Source organism: Gymnoscopelus microlampas, assembly GCF_963454915.1.
Source record: "Gymnoscopelus microlampas genome assembly, chromosome: 17".
NCBI lineage: Eukaryota > Metazoa > Chordata > Actinopteri > Myctophiformes > Myctophidae > Gymnoscopelus > Gymnoscopelus microlampas.
Genome location: NC_139954.1, coordinates 9,416,660 through 9,426,659, shown reverse-complemented (window position 1 = coordinate 9,426,659; position 10,000 = coordinate 9,416,660). Strand labels below are relative to the sequence as shown.

The window sequence follows — 10,000 nt, the reverse complement described above, 5'->3', positions numbered from 1 at the left end:
AATACGGTAAGTACACACCTGTGAATAACGCATGTAATTTACAAAACAAATGAAAAATGGACTAACTGGAGACTAGAACACTAAAATATATATTTTCAGAGAGGATTGGACAGAAAGTGTTTTATTCTACTCAAATATGTATCACCACCACCATCGAGCTGCAGTTACAGATAGCAACCACTAGGTGTCTCAGTCACTGACACACTGAAGCACCTTCAGTTCACACAAGCCAGTTTATATGTAAATCACTGGCTCGGCTACTGGGAGCACTGGTGCGATTTATCAAACCAACCACCCACCCACACACACCCCCCCCCCCACACACACACACACACACACACACACACACACACACACACACACACACACACACACACAAGCCTTGGCTGGAGGATTGGTACATTATCAGTAGAGACATTCACTTGTGCTGTGTATATATTTTGAGGAAATGACATATGAGCTGGGGAGTGCGAGTGGAAGTGTTTGTTTAAAAGGAACATAGATGATAACACACAGTACTGTGGAATATAATTGTGAGCAAAGAGATTATTTTCAGCTGCAATGTCTACACCATACCTTATCAAAAACACATTTGGAACCCGTCCCTTCAAGGCACAAGACTCATGGAAACTGGAAAGAAATGGTTCCTTCCTATCAGTGGTGTAAGGTAACTAAGTACATTTACTCAAGTACAATTTTGAGGTATTTTTTACTTTAGTGGAGTATTTAAAATGTTCAGTAATTTTACTTCTACTCCACTACATCTCAGAGGCAAATATTGTGCTTTTACTCCACTACAAAACTTTAGTTACTAGTCACTTATTATTACAAAACACATTACCCACTTCAGCCCTATCCACCTGTTTCCTAGGCTTTTCACTGTGTTCCACTTCCTATCTTTTGATCCAATGAAATCCAATGAAACCGGTCAGATGACTAATGATATCCAATGAAATCCGACAGGAAGTGGAAAACACACAGCCAAGAAACAGGTGGCCATTTGAAAGTAGCCGATCTACAAGCCCACAATGCGTCGCGTTGTGAGCTTGTAGATCTGCTATTTTCAAAAGTTTTTTTTTTACATTGTATACATTTTAAAACCTTGTGAAACGGGACATTCTGCGTAATGAGTACTTTCTACTTTTGGTACTTCAAGCACATTTTGATACCAATACTTTTGTACTTTTACTCAAGTACATTTTTAATTCTGTGAGTACTTTTTCCACCACTGCTTCACTACATAATGTAACGGGTCGCGACAGTAGAAGTGCCACTTCATCCACTACACATAACAGACACAGGAGGGTGGGGGGTACTTCTACGGTAATCGCCACTGTAGTTAAAGAAAAAAAGATGCAAGGGAAGTACGCCGTTGGCCGAGGTGTTGGGGTTAACCATTCAAGGCTAACGTTTCTGCCAAAACATCCTGTGAAGGCTGGCTAATAACAATAACAACTTGACTTATTATTATCGGTGGTACGGCCTAGTTAAGGGAATATATACAACCACGTGCTAGGCTGATTCCTCCTCATTGTTCAGAGTCTGATACTGTAATCAGGCTGTTGAAAAGCATACATCAAGGTGGGGTTGGTGAAGGGGCCTTTCTGTGTGGAGTTTGCATGTTCTCCCCGTGTCTCCTAGGGTAGTTAATACCCTCACAAAAACATGCAGTAATCCCGGTCACTATACTGCCTCCCCCTGATCAGCCAGGGCGCTTGATGGAGGGGAAAGGAACTGGTTGGAATAACGTGTTCCTTCCACGCGCTACGTCTAACCAGGGAACCTCCCCCCTGTCAGGTGATAAGAAGCGGCCTGCTTGCTCCTCGTGCATTGAAGGAGGCATGAGCTTCAGCGTGGGCTCTCCCTAGGCTGGCAGAGGGAGAGTAGCGCCCAGGATTACATAGGCAATTGGCCCTGGGTGAAAAAATAATTACGAAACTGACGGACAGATCGGTGAACCAATAGGATCCGGCGGAATTTGTCTCCGCAGATTTTGAACCCGCCCATCTACAGACAGCGTGTCTGATAACAGACACGCTAGGGCAGTCTACATATCTACAAGCTCGAGCTTTTGTGGGTCTGCAACTATGCGTGATAACATGAATCACATGATCACCATTGCAGCAAGAGTGTTGTCACTGTCACTTTCAAATGGCCTGGTTAAACCAAGGTTTGTGCTGCACACACACACCATCTCTGAAAACAGGACAACAAACTAAAACATGACTCTTGACATTATTCATTTAAAAACTTTGAATATGTTGTTATCGTTGGCTACGATTTTGTCCACAATTCCATGCTGTATTGATGTGGTACTATAGGAGAGATAACAGGCCAACGTTGATCAAAATAACAATTCTTCTACATTCTCTAATTGTGTGGACTTCTTGTAAATTAAGTAATGCAGATTAACAATTTAACACAGGGGTCTTCAACAGGGGGTCCGGGACCCCTAGGGGGTCCTCAGAGCTACTATAGGGGGTCCGCCAAATCTTTGTGTGATAGGATTTCGTTTTTTTTACATTAACCACTTGAACACTAAAATTCATTTTCTGAGGGGAACATTAGCCGAAAATAGCAGATCTACAAGCTCTCAACGCCTCGCGCTGCGAGGCGTTGAGAGCTTGTAGATCTGCTATTTTTGGCAAAGAGGCTATAGGTGTAGAGGGAAAAAATAGCAGACTAAGTATAAAAAATGTTTTAATCTGAAACACAATTTTATACAACATAGAGTAGGGGGTCCCTGCTTCATCTCTCTCTCAGCTAGGGGGTCCTTGGCCTGAAAACGTTGAAGACCCCTGATTTAACAAATTAACAAATGAAACCAAATGGACCCGTAAAAGATCTATAAGGGTCCATTTGGTTTCCAATTTAGCTGGGGACCACCTGTAAAATGTATTGCAAATGTATGCATTTTGCTCACTCTCTGATTTAGAAATGGATAAATTAACACTGGTTGATTCTCCAACGTTTCACTTCATTCCCACAAGGAGCTTGTAGATGTGCGAGTGCCACCTTTGCAGTAGTAACACTAGTAGTGCTAGGAGTACAAGTGAGGCATTATAGTCTGTCACATATAGGAAACATTGCTTGTGTTGTATATGTGCTATATGACCGTCATCGGAGGTGACACTTGTGTGTAGACATGACCTAAGGTCATCCTCGACTGTCCCTTATACAACGCACGCACGCACGCACGCACGCACACACACACACACACACACAAAAAGACAGCCCTCTGGCATTGTCTATCTGTCTGCATTAAGTCTCAATCTCCTCCTCTTTGTGTGTCTCTTCCTCTCTCTCCCATTATCTCATCATTATCTCGCTTTATCACCCTGCCAACGTCTCCGTCTCTCTCTCACAGACACACACACTTGGAGTCTCTGTCCAGTAGTTTCCCTCGCTCGCTCTTCTCTCTCTCTCTCTCTCTCTCTCTCTCTCTCTCTCTCTGTGTGTGTATGAAATATATATATATAGAGAGAGAGGGTGTGTGTGTGTAGACTTCATGTTGGATTGCATAGCCTCAAGCACTCAAGCATCAGTAGAAAATAGATGCACGTGTGTGTGTGTGTGTGTGTGTGTGTGTGTGTGTGTGTGTGTGTGTGTGTGTGTGTGTGTGTGTGTGTGTGTGTGTGTACACACTTGTGAAATGTAACGTTAACACTAACACACATGATCAATCATGCACACAGAGGCATATTGACCCTTAGGAACACACATGAGGCAAACAGCTGATGGCGTGTGTGTGTGTGTGTGTGTGTGTGTGTTTGCGTGAATGAGTGAGTGCATTCTAACTGTATAAACGTTAGCATTGAAACAGAAACACATGGGTGTATTAACCCCTTTAAGACCGGGAACGCATCTGTTTTTATTTGATTTCTTTGGCTATTGAAAAATAGCAGATATATGAGCTTGTAAATGTGTTGCAAATCTTTGAAAATGTATATATGAAACAACATTTTTAACTCAAATCTTTGCTCAAAATATTTTACAAACGATAGATGATTACAGATTAGCACAATTTTTTAAAATTTTCCCCAAAAATAGCAGATATACAAGCTTGTATATCTGCTATTTTTTGAATTGCCAAAGAAATCTTAAAATGACACTCACAGATGCGTTCCCGGTCTTAATGGATTCATATTTATTATAATATTAATATCTGAATGAACATTTTATACCAGCGATTCTCACACTTCTTCATGTCAGGACCCCCAAAACTGATATGTAACCGCAGACGAGAAGATGTGTTAAAAAAGATATAAAAAATCGTTAATCGCAATTATTTACACGACAATTAATCGTAACCTGACCCACATATACTAACCTGACCCACATAGGTCGGCCCAGGGCTGTATTAGCCATTGGGCCGCCGGGGACGTGGCCCCGGGGCCCTGCGCTCTTAGGGGCCCTTCGATGGAACTGAACCGCGCGGCCATCGACAATTTACTAAAATGAAATGTATAGGTTTATCAAATATCAAATGCGTGGGCCCCTCCTCTGTATTTACAGCAGTGATTCTCGCCCTGACAATGGCTCCTGGGGCCCTTCCATATATGATGGAATATGATTAAGGATTTCATATCATACACACCATACCTGTAACTTTCACTACCCCCCCCCCCCCCCCCAAAAAAGAATTGGAAGGAAAAAAAACTTTTTTTTCAGATTTTTTTACACCAGATTTCTTTTGGGGGGGGCCCTAAAAAATTGGCGGGCCCTGGGCCCTTGCGGGGGTTAATCCGTCCCTGGGTCGGCCACCTGATCATTTCTCGTGTAAAGCCTGATTCATACTGTGTCGCGTGCCACAAATAGCAGACCTACAAGCATTGTGAACCTAAAACTTTGGCACAATTCTTTAAAATCTATCCCAATGTGAATTGCTGGGGATCGATAAAGGTTAATCTAGTCTGTGTGACTCTGTTGCTCTCTGAACAGTGCGTGTGTGTGTGTGTGTGTGTGTGTGTGTGTGTGTGTGTGTGTGTGTGTGTGTGTGTGTGTGTGTGTGTGTGTGTGTGTGTGTGTGTGTGTGCGTTTGGGATAAAAGGGCTCACAATAACCACACACACACACACACAAACACAGACATCAGGCTGCCCATCAATACAGACTGGCTTAGCATTGTCTGGCCACACAGTGGGGTCACACACGCACACACGCACACACACACACACACACACGTGCGCACAAACACGTACACATTTCAATGCACCCAGCCACATACAGTGAGTCAGTTGCCAACACAATGGGAGCAGCCCCAGATGGATGGATAATCACTCTAATCCCTGGCATATAACATATTGATAGAGCTGTCACCACCGCTGCTACTGTGCTGCTCGCGTGCGTGTGTGCGTGTGTGTGCTGCAAAATGCTGTTATTTTAACTGAGAGTGTACAACTCTTACATGTATATAAAAAGGACCATACGGTATATATGCTGCATGCATAGTTCATGTTTAGCTCACTGTCTGGAGGTCACATCCGTATATTTTACATTACAGCAGTGCTGACAATTGTCTGTTTTCTTGACCTTCCAAGAACTAATTGATTTCCATTCATGTCAGCATGGTCTGCAAATAAACTTGCAGAGGCTTAGCGTTTTAATGGAGTTGAAGGATTGAATGGAAAAGTCTCGGTGGAAACAGTCACTGGACAAAGCTTGTTTTATGAATGAAATTCTGATGTCCATGACTTCAACATGGTGATATGAATATGAATGTTAGCTGTAGATTCAGAAGCAGATCATTTAAGGCGGTTATTTAAAATGTTCTAAAACTGTCTTTGCTTTGGAAGATTGTCTTCTCTGAAGTGCTTTGTTTTGCCTCGTCTCACAGCTGTGGTATGAAGAGGTATAGAGGAATCCACAGAGCGCTGCGGTGTCAGACTCCCTGCTGCGGTGTGCATTTTGACACCGCGGTTATGATTGCGCCAGGGGAGCGCTCTGTGGATTCGTCTATAATGACATCAAAGGCACAGCTCTGATGTGACGCTATCTATTGCTATCTTCTGCCTTTTTTGCCACAGCCAGCGGTTTTACCTTATTTTGACGATCCACAGAAAAGTTGTTTTCAACGTGGATGTAAACAAACAATGTCTCGGTGGAAAGACTAGTCTCTCTTATTTCCACCGAAAAGAAAACATGTCCGTTCTGTAGTTAATCGGCAGTTGAAGCTCGTTTTCACCAAAAACGCAATCTGGGAAAAGAAATCCGAGATAAATGTATTTTTATAAATCTGATAACATTGTAGCGGACAGGGTTTGAGATGACGTAATATTACGTCCATGGCAGTCCATGTGTTAAAGGGATTCTAGGCAACTTCAGAGATCAAAAAATGAAAAAAAAAACTGTTGTCAAACACTCAAACACCGCCCCTCCACCCCCCCCCCCCCCCCCCCCCCCTCTCATCATCAGCAGTTTGTTTCCCCGACCACCAGGGGGTGACGCAGGTGGGACTTCTGAACGGGCCATGCCGAAATAGGTTGCTTTATTCGGATACAATGCGTGTCACTGCCCGCCCCTGCCGGTTCTCTGATCTTTTTTTTAATTAGGCTCTGTCATGATTAATTGACCACATATATGGAGTTAAACAACAAAATTCTATCCAAACTCTATCTTAAAAGTAAATTCCGTGCCTCAAAAAAGAAGTTTGAGAGCGTCTTAAAGTTTTAAAACCGAAAGTAAAAACACAGCAGGGAAAACAATGGCTGCCGTTCCATTTTTGTCAGCTGCACTCAGTTCCATTCGGTTTCACTCGAACTCGGTGGACGAGCACATGTGTGTGTTTCATTTACGTCCCGGACAGAGCCGGATACCCGGATGTCAAAACATAAATAGTAGGGAAAATACGGATTTAAGAAAAAGGACTGTGTTTCAATGCAGGAAAACACCCCAGCATCATTATATAGTGGCTGGGAAAAATGCAAAATATATATATATTTTTAAATGTAGGCTTAAAGTTACCTAGAATCCCTTTAAGTATGCACTCAAGTAAGCAACAATTACATTCTTAGAGGAGGATGCCGTCTTCCAGAATGTTCTGACTGCACAACAAGCTCCTTGATTAAGATATAATCAAGTTAAAGTACAGTACTTTAACTTTCATTGATACAAATCACCGATCATCCCTCCATGATGTTGTACTACAAAATAAAACATAACATAACGTAAACATTTTACAATACAAAAGCTTCCCACTTGGGGATCAATGGGATGTCAGTGTTGCCTTGCATTGTATAAAAACAAAACAAAACTAAGGGCCGGACAAAATCAAATATCACAATATTTCTGACCAAAGATCAGGATATCAATATATCGTCTCTGCCGGATAAGCGGTTGAGGATGGATGGATGGATGTCGGGTGGAAACCTCACATTTCCAAAACTGTTAATTTTCAGGACTCAAATCCAAAAATATCAAAAGTAGCAGATCGACAAGCTCGAAACGCATCGCTTTGCGCCGCGTTTCGAGCTTGTAGATCTGCTACTTTTGATGCTTTTGTGTGACGCTGTACTATGATCAAGTAGGGCATTCATTTACGAATATCGATATATTGCCCAGTCCTAGGTATCAAGTCTATTATTTTGAGCGTTCAGACCGAGCAGAGAGCAGTACGTACGGACGGTGGAGAGAGACAGAGGCAGGCCTTATAAAGCCTGGTTCCTCTCTCTCTCTCTCTCTCTCTCTCTCTCTCTCTCTCTCTCTCTCTCTCTCTCTCTATCACTGACAAGTTATGTGGCTCTCTCTGTGAAAATGTAAACTGTTTATGGCAAACGCTTCCCTCTCACATCAGTCTCCTCCTCCTTCCACTGGCTGTGAGCGTCTGTCACACAGGCTGTGCTATAGTGTCATCATCGTATGTGGCGTTGTGTTTGGGGGGGGGGGGGGGGTACCAGCCAGGGGGGTCTCCAGCAAATTTTGTTAATATAGCGTCAAAACAATCATTTTAACCACTTTAACCATATTTTATACTTTGGCGATTCAAAAATAGCAGATATTCAACCTCATGGTGCAGCACACTTTTCTTTTTTTTGCACGAATATATATATATATATATATATATATATATATATATATATATATATATATATATATATATATATATATATATATTTGTGCAAAAAATATTTTAAAAAATCTATACATTCTATACATTCCTTTGTCAATTAATCCAATAATTGATAAGCTTTTTTTTGTGGGGGGGGGGGGGACATGAATCAGCACAAAACAATCCTAATAGACTTTTATCTATTTATAATCAACCAAATCTATTAGTCTGATTAACCACTCCTGCCCTATTTTATACTTTGCCGTACAACGTCCGTTCAACGGTATTATGCTGAAGCAGCACTTGAGCTTGTAGATTTTTTGAAAAATCGTTAATGTCTAATAATCCATTCAATCAATTACATCCATTAACTGTTGCACCTTTATGTATCATCCACCAAAAGTAGGCAGTACTAGAGTACAATCCCAAAAATTCACCTGTCACTATAACCATTTAATTTCAACCTCCGGTTAATGTCTGGTTGGTTACCTGCCAGACTGGCCAACACACAGACTGGACAGACTCAAGAGAAGACAAAATCAAAGCTTTGGCTGTCTGTCAAAGTGGTTCTAGCCCTCGTTCCAACAAATTAATGAGGAAAAACGTCACAGTATGAAGCGTCTCATAAAACATAAACAAACGTAAACTTCAGTTTGTTGTTGGTGCTGAGACGCCCACTGGCTGAGCCGTCACTTGATTAAAAAATAATAACGTTAGGAAGAGTCATTATAAATGATGGCAGATACATTGATGTGTTGTGAGATTAGATGAAACGGTGTGAGAATGAAGGCAAAGTGCAAAGAAGAATGAGAGCTTTATTTCTTGGTGGGAACAAACTGCTGAGTGTCACTAAATATCTGTTGTCGGATGTCACTACGCTCTGTGCCAAACTTCCTTCCGTCCGTCCCTCTCTCTCTCGACGGTGTCAGCCTGTCTGTCTGTCTGTCTGTCTGTCTGTCTGTGTCTGTATTTTGTGTCTGCTAGTCTCTTCTTTGAAGTTCTTTCTATCTGTGACTTTCTTTTCCATGGTCTTTTTCTGCCCTGTAATTGCCTGTGTCTCTTTTATTTAGCAGTCTCTCTTTCTCTCGCTCTCTCTCTCTCTCTCTGTCAGACTCTGTCACCACCTGATTCGGATGCTATCAATGCATAGAATGGGAGATTATCACGTTCTATCAGACCATTGAATGGGCGAAGTAGGCGACCTACCGTCTACCCCGCGATTTATCAGACCATTCAGTGGGCGTAATCAGGAGCTACTGACCTACCGACGGAGATGACTTAAATACTTTAGTTTCGGTTTTGGTTTTGGTTGTTTCGGTTTCGGACCATGACGGAGGCGCGCAGTCTCAGGCGAGGTGGAGCCCCGCGACGGGCCACCGAAGGAGCTAAGGCGACTGAGTTGCCGTCCGGAGCGGTGCGACCCTCGCCTGTGCCTACTCAGCGCCGTTCGAGTTATGTACCGATATGGACAGAATCGTAAATATTGTTGTGGGGACTGCTCCGCCTCCGTCGGTAGGTCAGTAGCTCCTGATTACGCCCAATGAATGGTCTGACAAATCGCGGGGTAGACGGTAGCTCGCCTACTTCGCCCATTCAATGGTCTGATAAAACGTGATAATCTCCCATTCAATGCATTGATAGCATTCGAAGCCGGTGCTGTCACAGTGTTTGTGTGCGTGCGTCAGACACAGTGTTTGTGTGCGTGCGTGCGTGCGTGCGTGCGTGCGCGTGCGTGCGCGTGCATGTGTTTGTTTGTTCCCTAACGGGAAAACAAGAGCACCACTCAAAACGAAAGCTTCCAGTTCCAGACTCCAACCCCCCCTCCCCTCCCCCCTCTCAGCCTCCCTGGTGTCTGACTCAGTTAAACAGAAATACTAAGTGATTTGCTCTGCCCCAATTCTCCTCTTTTTTTTTTCCATTAGCAATCTTGTTCCTCCTCACATCTGCTGTGCT

The 10,000-nt window shown here is 42.9% G+C and overlaps 1 protein-coding gene across 2 annotated transcripts in view; it reads right to left on the bottom strand.

Moving 5' to 3' along the window:
* lrch1 (leucine-rich repeats and calponin homology (CH) domain containing 1) overlaps positions 1-10,000 on the bottom strand; it is a 127,217-nt gene that overhangs the window by 79,129 nt on the left and 38,088 nt on the right. The window lies entirely within an intron of this gene.